This window comes from Crocodylus siamensis, chromosome 5 (assembly GCF_052110815.1).
Source record: "Crocodylus siamensis isolate JL-2025a chromosome 5, ASM5211081v1, whole genome shotgun sequence".
Taxonomy (NCBI): domain Eukaryota; kingdom Metazoa; phylum Chordata; order Crocodylia; family Crocodylidae; genus Crocodylus; species Crocodylus siamensis.
The window spans coordinates 38,012,155-38,024,992 of record NC_143399.1 but is presented as its reverse complement, the minus strand read 5'-3'; the positions used below and the strand labels follow the sequence as shown (position 1 = coordinate 38,024,992).

General features: G+C 48.5%; 1 protein-coding gene across 1 annotated transcript in view; it reads right to left on the bottom strand.

The window, feature by feature from the left end:
* The window catches only part of LOC149863771 (suppressor of cytokine signaling 3-like), a 31,669-nt gene extending 25,332 nt beyond the window's left edge, over positions 1-6,337 (bottom strand). Inside the window, exon 1 of the mRNA XM_090048468.1 lies at positions 6,210-6,337. The gene's annotated coding sequence lies outside the window, so the exon portion shown is untranslated. The remainder of the gene's footprint in view (positions 1-6,209) is intronic.
* Positions 6,338-12,838: the final 6,501 nt, after the last annotated feature.

Below are 12,838 nucleotides of genomic sequence, written 5' to 3'. Positions count from 1 at the left end.
GCAGTCTGCTACATGTGTGTTAGTAGTTACCTGTTCTGGACTGAATACCCCACTGCTTGGTAACTGTTATTCAGCTTCTAAGTGTATGTTTTTTAATGTTAATGTTTATCTACCCATATCTTGTTTACTTCTCCCTACTCTATTGGCTTGTGATTCTAATCCCCAGCAATTTCTGTATAAAATTGGGAACCTTCCTTTTGGCTTTCTGTGCCAGTTCCCGGGGTTGTGGAGTTTATACCACCACTTCAAGAAGCCAGAAACCAAGGAAAAAGGCAAAAAAAGATGGTAAAAGTCCTCACTCACACAAAAGGTTTTGAGGTTGGCCTAAGAGACAGAGTAATGGTCAGACATCAATGCTCTGCAGCACACTCTCTTTGTCCTAGTTAGAAGGGACTTCAGCTGATTACAGATAGGCTGGCCCTATTGTGTACCAGGTGTGTATTACTCATAAAAAACCTCTGTGTAAATGGTCCATCACACACTGCTGCAACTGTTTAAAGGAATGTGAAGTAACCTCCTAACATGGGTCGTAGCAGCAATAGCCACAAATGTGGTGAATTTGCTGAAACCAGCCAAAAATATCTTGACCGATTGCAGCAAACTAAAGATAAGAACTTACATATTCCTCCCCTAGCCCCAGGGGCAGATCCAGGTGGGTGCACTTGCACCCCGATGCATTCCTGTTGATTAAAACCTACTACCTGGCTGTGGCAGCATTTCTCATCAGTGGTAGCACTGGGGGAGTCAGCTGATTCCATGGCTCATTGTCATCTGATCCCTAAATTCCATAGGTGTTAATGACCCCTTCTTCTTTTTAATTGTCTTGATGTCCCACCAGTCAAGCTGCACTGTGTTCTGCAATTCTGCTGTCCTGGTAATGAAGCTCCTATTTCACAGCCCTGCAGATTTGTTTTTAACTCATTCCAATGAAGTGGTTGTGGTTTTTGCTTCAATCTTAAACTGAATAATACTGCCCCAGCCCCTAGCTTATGAATAGCCTGTTTATTTTTATCTGGAGAAAAGCTTGTGTTGTTTTATACCTGGAGATGCACCTCCTCATCTGCACCTTCCCCCTTTTCTAAATCCTAGATCCACCCATGCCCACCCATACTTCCCAGAGGTAATTTCTAAAAATTTTCATCTCTCAATTTAATGTCCAAACATAAGGGTGTGACCAGAGGGCAAGCCCATCAATTAAAAGACAGTTGTAACTTACACACCAAAAGAGGGAAGCTTGCAACCAGGCTGACACCCAGAAAGAAGCTATTGCAAAAAGTGATACTTCTCACAGTTGAGCAAAATAAGCATGAGAACCACAACTATTTCTAATTAGGAACTGTTAATCTTTGTGTCTGAAAGGATGCAGATCTCTCTTGGGGAAAACATCTGACATCAATAGTTTGCACTTGGGGGTGGGGTCAGAATATTATATGTATATGCCCCCCCCCGCCACAAGAATGCTATCTAATATATAAAAGCCCAGCTAAGTCACAATGTGTGTCTCAGTCACCAAAGCAAGACACTCATTGACCTTGAGCATTGGAATCCTGGTAAGCAGTATGCAGATTGGAGACTGAGCTCCCCCAGGAGAAAAGGTTAATTGGAAGAAGTAAAAGGCCTTTCTACCAGCTGGAACTGATGAAACAGAATTTCAGGTAGAAAATGATGGTTCCACATGTAACCCTGCTCCAAACAACCCCCCTGCACAGATTGGTAAGGTGCAGTATGCAGTCAGACAAAGCTGGCTGCCTGTGAATGGAAAGGGATGCCCCAAAATTGACTGCTTGGCTGTGGCAGCAGGCTTTCTAGTCAGGCAGCAGCACTAAGAGACTTCCTGGCTCATTAAGATATACCCCATTCCTTCCAAACTCTTCCTTCCAGAGGTGTTAACGACCCTCTGTCCTTTGGGATGGTCTTGATTTTACAGCAAGACTGTACTCCACAGGCTTACAAATCCAGTCCAGATGATCTCTACTAGGCGCTGGACTATGAACAGATTCTGCAGTAACCTGGCAAATGCAGGATGGAGGAATTAAAGTAACAGAAGGACTGCAGTATGCTGGCCTCCACTGGTTGATTTGTGAAAACCTCTGATTTTCCTCCACCACAGTGGACAAGGAAGAGGCGTTTCTGGGCTGGGTAGAACAGAATCCGTTCTTTGTACAGGATGATTGTGTTCATATTATACCCCCGAGTGGTGACAATGGTGTAATATGACATTTCCTCTGGAGCACAGTGCAGAATGGAGATGCAGTCCACTGTTAGGAAAGGACATTGCCTACTCCAACTTTTTAATCCAAATGGACCTTTCACCCTCAGGAGAAGCCACTACCAGCAGCTATACTGGAACCAGACATAGCACTGCTCACCCTCACCTGTGGAGTGACCCTTGTGAAACCATCACATCCAGAGGGCCACACACTCCACGATGTATTTGTCCTTGTCCCTGATAGAAAGTCCAGGAGATTATTATTTACTGTCTCTCACAAGACAAGAACTAGGGGCCATAATAAAAAGAAACTAATAGGTGGCAAGTTTAAAAATAACAAAAGGAAGTTCTTTCATCACACAGCATGTAATTCAAGTGTGGAACTTGTTGCCACTAGGTGCTGTGGAAGCTGACAGTACAGCCAGATTCAGAAAGTAGAGGTGCATCAATACATCAGTCCCATATCGGATTAGTACCAATATAAGGAAAATTGACTGTATTGGCAATCAGCTTTTTTTGGCTGATGTGGCTGATTAATGCCCCCAGTAAATGCCCTGTGCCTGTGCACAGCAGCAGCACAGCACGCAGGTGGCCAGGAGTGCAGCTGGGCAGCATGGAGAGCAGCTGGGTCCAGCTGGTAAGTCTGTTTGTGGGGAGGGGGAAGGCAGATCAATGCCACAGCAGTGAGAGAGGGGCAGGGGCAGGAGCTGCACAGCTGGGGCAGAGTGGGGGATGGAGCTGCAAACAGCTTGTCTGGGGGTATGGGGGGGCAGCTCCTGCCCCTGCATGCAACCTGGGAGGGCACGGGGGGAATGTGGCTTCGGATCTGTATGCAGGGCAAGGGCAGGTTGCCACTTCAGGCTTCCCAGCAGGAGCTTGGCCAAGCTGCGATGGGAAGGAGGGTTGGGTGGGCTACGGTGAATTTTGGGGTAGCTGCAGCCCCTCCCATAGCCCGCCTCCCAGCACTGCTGCTGCTCACCCCAAGCACAGCCCAGCCCAGCCCAGCCCAGCCACCCACCAGGAAGAGCCTGGCACTGCCCCAGCTTCAGCCTGCAACAGCAGCCCACCCTCACCCTGCACGCAGATCCAGGGGCATATGCCCCTGTGCCCTCCTGGGATACATGCAGTGGCAAGAGCCACCTCCACACCTTCCCCAAGAATGGGGACACATCAGACCTGTCCAAGGAGCACTGGGACAAGAAACAGAGCCAGGGGAAGTTTCCTTAAAAACCAGGAACAGAGACAAACTCCTTATGCCTGTGGAGCTGTGCCCAGGGGCCCCCAATGGCCTGGGCTGTTTGAGGGAGGAGTGTGGGCTGATTAATCCTGGGGAATGTGGCCCAGATACCACAAAGTTGAGCTTAGCACAATGCGGTGGATGTCCCCTCTCCACTGCAACCCACACAGGTGGGAGCTCCATGACAGGGAAAGGGGGTTCCCACCATGGCATCTGCTTTCACTGTCTTTCTCCTGGGTCAGTATGAGAGATAGCCAGGGGGTGTGTCCACAGTGGAGCTGGGAACCAGGGTATCTGGTTCTATCGCAGCTCTGTGTGGGGTCCCTTTCAGTCCCACAACTGGGGGAACAGCTGGCTTAGGGGGTGGGGAGTGGGTCAGTGACCTTTCTGCTAAGGGGGCAATAGCTCCAATCTAGCCCCAGGCATGGGCAGCCTGTGTATGGGGAATATGGAAGACTGAGGAAGGGACAGGGAGCAGAGCAGCAGAAGGGACAGGGAGCAGAACGAAGAACAGCAAATCAGGCAGGGAGCAGAGCAGCAGAGTGGTCAAGGGAAGGGGATGGGAGGAGCACTCAAGGAGGGAATGGTGTGGGGTCTAGTTTGGCACACCTGCCAAAAATGTTGCCCTCCACTTGCCTCCACCAGCCCTTCATTGATGTACCCTCATGTCACATTGCAGGTTAGGGTGTGGCTCTGTCTCAGGGGCCAGTCCAGCCTTTGAGTTCCCTGATGGGGGGGGGGTATAGTTGGTGGCTCTAGTGAGGCCCCAGCCCCTGTGTTAAGCAGGCCCCAATTCCTCCCCTCCATCCTCTGCCCCCTTAGGAAATCACAGGCCCCTTTCGAAACTACCCTCCCAGGAACCACAGCCGCTCAGCCTGGGCTCAGTGACATGTCCACGAGATGGCAGTGCAGGCCCACTGGGGAGTCACCCACTCAGCACCAGGCAGAGACATTTCTCTTGAGGAACAAAACCCCTTACAGTCCCCTCAGTGCCCCTGGATCTTCCTCGCCCATGGTGGGCACCACCTGGTCAACAAGAGTAGCCTCTGCCAGTCTGTAACTGAATGTGCTGGCCTGGGGGTCTCCCATGTGGGGCGGGGTCCCAAATGGGGGTTTGCTTTATGAACTAGGGAGATATGGCTTCAAAACTCACTAAAAACTCACTCAGAGCTGGACAGCTCATGAAAGCTGCCTCCAACACCATGAAAGTGTTTTAGACATAAGGAGCTTCCCTTAGACACAAATAGAAACCACTGGCTTGGACACTGTGGGCATGTCTACACATGCATTTATGCAGGGTTGAAATTACTGCGCAGTAAGTTACTGTGCAATAAGCAGGAATAGGCCAGAATCTACACGTGCAGGTGTTAAAGCGCATTAACACTGTGTGTGGACTTGCAACTAAAGCTGTTCTCAAATCAGTCCACACACACAGGGTTACTGCGCAGTAAGGCAAGTATCAAATTTACACCTGATTAGTTACTGTGCAATAATGCATCATGCAGGTATCAAATTCATACTCAAGTCAGCATAAGTCACCATAATTACTGCGCAGTACAGGCACGCACGTCTGATTACTGAGCAGTAAATGCACATATATTGATGCGCCCTGTGAGGAACAACAACAGTTATATTAATAATGGTAATAATAATAATAATAATCCAGAATACCAGGACAGGAGCCTAAGAACATGTGACTTGTTTAATATTTACAAGACTGAGCATACCACAGTACTATGTATCCCCCATCCACTTGTTATGGGATAAAACAAGTCCAAAACCACTGTGAACTTGAAAGCTGCTGTGTAAGATAGAGAGGTAATTAGCTGTGTTAGTCTGAAGGTAGTCAGAAGGCCGGGCAGCTATGCATCTTTATAGACTGACCAAATAAGAGATGTAGAGAGAGCCCAGGTGAACCCAGGTTAATTTCATCAGATGCTGTGAGAGGACAGCACAGAGCTGAGTATAAAGTGGGTGATTAGAACACCATTGCTGGGGAAGCAGGAGGGAGAGGAAGGAGGGGAGGAAAACGGGAGAGTGCTGTGAGAGGCAAACCAGCAAAAAACTCATAGGAACAAAGGGGTCACAAAAAGCTAATCCAGGTAATGGGTTAAGAATCCATAGTCCCTGCTTAAACCATAACTTAGTGGGTTGGTCCCCTGGAGGCCCTGGCTACAATATTCATTTGCTTGCATCTGGTCATGAAGAGGATGTCTAAGTGAACCTGAGCAAGTTTCTGGCAGAGATAGGTTGCAGTCCTTTTCATTCAGCTGAGCCCAGTGCCATCCATGAGCAGAGAAAGGTAGTTAGCCAGCTTAGTCCGAAGGCAGGCAGAAGGCAGGGTAGAGATGTACCTTCATGGACTATAGGCATGCACCTTTATAGAAAGGGTGAACACTGGGCCCTGTTTCCTGGTAGGGACAGAGAAGCTGGCAGCCGCCCTAGGACACCTCATCTCCTGAAAAGGACAGCTGTAGGCCAGGACTCAAAGAGGGGCCAGGCCTATCTGCCCCAGGGCCTGGACTATAGCTAGGGCCCAACCATACTGCTCAGCTGGGAGATAAAAGCTGCAATAGCAGCAAAGAGCCAAGTTTCAATCCTGACCAAAAACTGCCAGGCTTCAAAACTTGTGAGTTTGCTGCAGGGATTAATACCTCCATGGCACTATCCCACTCAAACCCAGGAAAACAAAAAAGAGGAAAAAAGTGGAATAAAAGAGGAATCCCAAATGCTAAGACAGACTCTCTCTCTCTCTCTCTTTACCTGAGGTTTCTCCTTCAACATAGCTTCAGCTTGCTTTTCCAGTAAAGGCGCCGGGAGCCCTTCCCCACATGAGGAGCCCTTCCCCCAGTTTGCAGTTCAGGTCTTCAGTCCTGTAGCCCTCTCTAGCTGCAGCTAAAGACTCCTATATACTTCGGCATGACATCACACCAAGTTTTCCAAGTTAGGCTTTGTTAGGCTTCCAGCCTCTTTCCCACCCAATCAATTTAAAAAACACTGCCCAGTCTAACCAATTAGCCTGGATATCTGATTTACATGCTGTAGATAACTGAAACCAGGCACACAGCAGTGGGGCCTTAAAACAATAGGCCACAGGTAGCAGGACACTGCAGAGGGGCTTTCCTGCCTATCTGTTCAGCCAGCCTTGCTTTTCCTCACATCAACAGGTAGAGGAGAGGTGACAAGATACAGAAAACATGAGTATATACAGCAAAGCAGACACATATTAAACATGATCATATTTAACAGTTTAAAACAATATTAACAGCAACACAAACCAAAACATACTTTTGCAGTACAAACAAGATACACAGTAACATGAAATTAGAACACACTTTGCAGTGCAAAATTGCTTGTACATTTTCTGTGTTACATCAGCATGCTGCTATTTAGTTCATTTTTTTAGAGTGTGGTGCTACCAACACCAAGACTACAGTTGGGCTCTTGATGTCCCTTCCAGCTTTACTTCTCGGAAATATTGATTGGTTCTGAAACAAGCAACAACATGACTGCAGCTTGATCTTCTGTCAGCACTTGACCCTGCAAAATGTTCTTTATGGTTCAGGAGACACCAGCAGGCCTTGGATAAGGGAGAAAGAAACTTCTATAAACAGTTGTGAAGAACTGATACAAACTGAATCCTTCAGGTTTTCCTGTTCCTCAGGGTTCATCTCCCAGTTTCCACACTCATAGCACTAGGGGACAGTCTCTAAATTCTAATCTCTCACTGTTATATCACTACAGGAGAGCATCACCTAATGCGCTGCATATGGATGACTGACATCCCATTCTGAGCTGGTCTGATGTGCCAGGTGGGCAGAGATTGTGGGCCAGGTCAGGACACCTCAGGCACTTCCTGGTGCCTTCTCAAATTCTCCTTGTGCTGGGCTACTTTGATATGAGACTGAGTTTGCATTTGATATAAGACTGAATTTCACTTTCTCAGAGAGATGATCTGCAGGCAGCAGTGTGAGGAAGTGTTTAGCTGGACGTCGGAGGGTGTTCATTTTCTCTCACCCTGGTAGGTTTTGTCTGAAGATCACTAAGAAACCACTGATGGTATGGAAAATAAACATATCACCTCCTACCCCCGCAGGTGCAGCCCCAGCTCACTTCTTCCTTCTGACTCTGGAGCTCAGTGGAGCTGGGGACCAGGGCCTTGGTAGGAGCACTGAGAGCCCTCTCCCTGCCTCTGTCATGGCATCTGCTGTCACTGTTGTCCTCCTGGGTGAGTATGGGCACTCGCGAATCAGGGGGAGGGGGTCCCTGCCACTAGCCAATGGCAGGGGAAAGGGGTCAAAGATCAGGGCAGCACATGCCACTGTAGAAGTGTGGGAACCCCCAGTTCCTGTGGTTGGAGTCTCTTGACCCTTCTACCCCTCAGTTCCAGCAGGATCCATGTGGGATTCAGGGAGAAATTATATCTCTGAACCAAGTGCTGGTCACTAATGAACTTTCTCCTTGCAGGATGCTGGCTGGCCAGGCACAGCGGGGTGCAGGGTGGTGAGTATTGTCTGAGGCAGGGAAGAGAGGGTGGTTAACACAGGAAGGGATGGATGGTGGTGGGGAGAAGAGGATCTGTGCCCTGAACCTTCCCCCCAAGTCCAGCTCCTCTGACTTCCCTGGTGAGGGCCAAGCAGTGTTTGTGCTTCCATGGCACTGGGCAACCCCAAGTCTTGCCCAGGCCATCCAGTGCCAGGTATCATGTGAATTTAGCAGGAAGAAACAGCTCTAGGCACTGCTAGTGCAGGTGTTAGCCCAGAGCCTGCAGATGGGCACTAACATGATAGGCACAGAGATGAGGGCTGTCACTGGGATCAGGTCCAAGTCTACCAGGGGCAAAATCCAGAGCTGCAGCATCCTCACAGCTCAGACTTCTCCATGGGGCTGCAAGGCTAGTCGGCCTCTCCAACAACTGAGACCACGGCTATTCATGGGTAAGGGCAGCAGTAGGAGCTTCACCCCAAAACTAAGAGGCAGGCAGGGCACAAGTCATAGAGGGTGTGGGGCAGAGCCCAAGGGAGGAAAAAGTAAGACAGATGGCTGGAACCAGCGGGTTGAGGTTATATCTTCACTGTGTAATTCCCATCTCTTCCTTTCAAAGCAGAATAAATATACCTGAAACCCCTGATCTCTGCCATCCCCAGCTGGGTGGTGGTGCTGGACAAAAAAGTCACCATTCGCTGCGAGGGTTTGTTCACAGGAATGAGATTGTTTGTATACAAAAGTGGAGACAATTACCTGCAGGAGCTGCTCAAGGGAACATGGCTGAATTTCCCTTCACCAACGTGAGACAGGAAGATGGAGGGAGTTACACCTGCGACTATCACCTCATAACAAACAAAAGCCACTGGTCAGAGCTTAGTGACACTGTGAAGCTGGTGGTGAGAGGTGAGGGCCCAACTTATTGTCCAAGCCTCAATGTCCAGGTCAAGCCCCTGGACCAAGGGGCAGCCACTCCCCATCTCCCAATGAGGCTCTGGAGACAGGCCCCTGTCTTTGCGCTGTGGCTCAGCTCAGACAGCAAGGACGAGGCTGCGTCATTGTGCTGGTCTGTCTCACCACCTGTCTCCCACACTTAGATCCCAGCTATCCCAGACCCACAATCTTTCTCAGCTCCAGTTGGCTGATTGCCCTAGGACAAAATGTCACCATCCGCTGTGACTGTCAGTGTCAGCGCTGGGCCCTAATGTTCCTCCTACACAAGGATGGAGAACAGGAGCTGTTGCAGCCTATGGGAGATGTGGCTGAGTTCTTCATCCCCAGCATGACCTGGGAGCACAGAGGGAGCTACAGATGCAGCTACCGCCCCCTGGGAGAACTATATGTCTTGTCATATCCCAGCACCCTTGTGGAAATTGTGGTGACAGGTGAGGAGCCTGGCCAGGGATCCCCACCCCACAGCCAGGCTCTCCAGTAGGTCTCTGCACCAGTGAACTGACTGTTCAGAGCCAGGCCCTGTCCTGAGCCCTGAGGCCCAGCTGGGGGTCCAGAGGCTGCTGATCAGGCCCCTTCCCCAGGTCCAAATGCTGCTTGGTCATCTGGAAACAGCCCCAGCAGTAGTTAAGGATCATGCTTAACTGTGTGAGCCTGGGCCAGTTCAGCCCAATGCTGCATTTTGGGTTTTGAGACACACATCCCCATGCCAAACTTCTCAGATCCTGAAAAAAAAGAAAGGGATAAGAAATTGCAGTTTATTCTGATGTCCCTGAAAACCACCAGAAATGTTGGAACCATATATTCTGCATTTGAATTAATGAAAGGCTGCACTGTGAAGTTATTGAACTACAGAATGTTCCTGTTCATCAAGAATTTAAACAGATAATATTCCTGCAAAAACTAACAACACACTTACAGGAAATACCACTGTAATAGATTGGGTAAGCTAAATGTAATACACTGCAATGTAGATGTGCAACAGCAGGGAGAGCAGCCCTGCTAACTGAATGTGAACTGCAAAACTGTGCTAACTGCATATAACTACAACTCCCACAACAGACTCTGGGAGATGAGAATCAAAAGATAGAAGAAGCAGGAAGTAGCAGCAGAGCACAGACACAGCAGCAAAAGGGATACGCATATCTGGAGACTCCAGAGGAGTGACAAAACCAGGACTGGAGCAGTAGGACACAGATATATGAACAACAGGGCTAGAGACAGACATTCAAAAAGCCTGAGCCTGAATTTATTCGATCTTTCCAAGTTAGTCTAACCTGTCTAGACTAAACCAATTTGTAACCGTACAGGTGTGTTCCCTGTACTGAAAAAATATGCAAGCAGTGACTCTGGCTAGAAGCCGAGGAGCAGTAGAGCAGCCCTCCCTTCCCTTCTACAGTGCTGAGCTGACAGGGGCGTGGCCAGGCCCTGGCAAGACACTCTGATTAGGAAGGGGTTCCCCCCCACCTCTTCTGACCAGCCTAGCAGGGAATTGATAACACAGTGTTTATCACCCCTAACTCAAGTGTTTATCACCCCATTAAGAAAACACCAGAGGGACATTACCAGCTACCTGTTGAATCTGCCTTTGTCCTGTCTGCCACAGCATGGACTTTAGCCAGCATGTGGTCCGCTAGCTAATGCTGAGAGGTGTCTGTGTAAGGCAGAAGAGAGTGGTGGGGAGGGGGAGGGAAGCAGGGAAAAGACAGGGAGGTGACTTCAGTCTCTGCTGGAGCTCCAGCTGGGGAGCAGAAGGGAGGGGCCAGCTCTGTTGTGGAGCTGAAAGCCCATGCCAGAAGACTGGGGGAGTCTGGTTTAACTTAAGCAAGGGGCCTGGGACAGACATTGCATAAACCAGTTTGACCCAAATCAATTAAACCTGGTTTAATGTAGAATAAGACTTATCTCAAACTGGTTTCAGCCATTTTCAAATTGGTTTATGTGCACTGAATATCTGTTCTGTTACAGGTTTAAACCAGTTTATGATCACTTAAACTACTTTATGTGTAATGTCTGTCTCAAGACTACAGGCTGAGAGTGTGGGAGGGTACAAGGGTTTTTTGAACGCCTGTACTTCAGTACTAGTGCGTTTTAGTGGGTTTGGGATTAAGTAGCTGAGTTACAGACCTTCAGTATCCTTTCACCTGCTCACCGCCTCTGTTTATTGTCTGAACTCCCCTGGAGTAAGCTCACTCCTGGCAGAAGTCAATCAGTATAAGCACTTTACCCAGTGCAAACTACACACATATTGTCTTCTTGCAGACCACCCAGTTTTACTCCAGCCTTATACAGTATCTGCTGGACTCACAGTCCCTGTCCAACTCCCAGGAGAAAGGCACTCCAGTCAGGTTCCTCAGGCATCACTGACCTGACCCACTGGCTTTCGCTATCGTGGCCCTCAGCTTCCCAGTTGCTCAGCTCTCAGCTTCCAGCCCTCAGGTTCTCCGCTTCTGGATCTCAAGCCTCTGTGGTTCCCAGCTATCTGGCTCTCAGCTTTCCACTCCCAGCTATCTGCCTACCTGGGCTTTCAGGCTCTCAGCCCTCAGCTGTCTACCTGTCCTGGACTCCACTCTCTAGGAACCTAACATTCCCCCTGAGTTGTCTCTGGCAAGCTGTCTCTCTCTGGCTCCTTTCCTCAGGTGCCCTCTTAACTTCCTGTGGGCCAGTTTATTGTTTGTATCAGGTGGTCCAGTCCTCCTAGGCAGCCTTTAATCAGGGTTCATTGCCTGCAGCTGGGCTGTTGGTTTTACCAGTCTGCAGACTTCTCCCACCCTCTTCAGCTGGCAGACTGTCCTCAGGCTCCTTGAGCTAACAGTTTTCTACATGTGTGTTAGTAGTTACCTGTTCTTGACTGAATGCCCTACAGTGTTACTGCTTATCTGTTATTCAGCTTCTAAGTGTATGTTCTTTAATGTTAATGTTTATCTGTCTGTATCCTGTTTACTTTTCCCTATCCCATTGGCTTGTGACCCCAATCCCCAGCATTTTCTGTATAAAACTGGGAACCTTCCTTTTGGCTTCTTCAGCCAGTTACTGGGGTTGCAGGGTTTATTCTAGCATGACAAGAAGCCAGACACCAAAGGAAAAAGCAAAGAAAGGTGGCAAAACTCTTCACTCACACAAAGGTTTTTGAACTTGACCTAGGAGAGAAAGTAATGGTCACACCTACATTGCTCTACAGCAGAGGTTCTCCAACTGTGGTCCGCAGACCACCACTGGTCCACATACTCTATTCAGGTGGTCCACAGAAAGGTGACATAAGGCTAAAGCTGACAAACATTACACCTGACTTCCCAGAACTTTGCTCAAAAAAACAGGCATATCCATAACATTAGAAAGGTAAGACTACTGATATTAAAATATGAGCCGTGTGTTTTGATTTGTAGAACAAAAAAAAGTTTATTAAGTGATCCGCCGAGACCCTCAGCCATTTTTAAGTGGTTCGCAAAACAAAAAAGTTGGAGAACCACTGATCTACAGCACAATCTCTTTGTCCTGGCTAAAAGAGACTTTAGCTGATTACAGGGATGGCCAGCCCCATTGTGTACCAGGTGTGTATTCCTCATAAAAAAACCTCTGTGCAAATGGTTCCATCACACACCACTACAAAGGAATATAAAGTAATCTTCTAATATGGAAGTGACTGAAGGTCCTGACAGCAATAGCCATAAATGTGGTACTGGATTTGCTGAAACCAGCCAAAGAAATCCTGAATGATTGCTACAAACTGAAGGTCAGAACATACATATTCCTCCCCAAGCCCCAGGGGCAGATCCAGGGGGATACAATTGCACCCCTGTTTCATTCCTATTGTTTAAAACTAACTGCCTGGCTGTCACAGCAGCATTTCTCATCAGTGTGGCAGCACTGAGGGAGTCAACTGACTTCATGGCTCATTGTCATCTCCCTGATCCCCTCTAAATGCTTCATTCCACAGGTGTTAATGACCCTCTTTT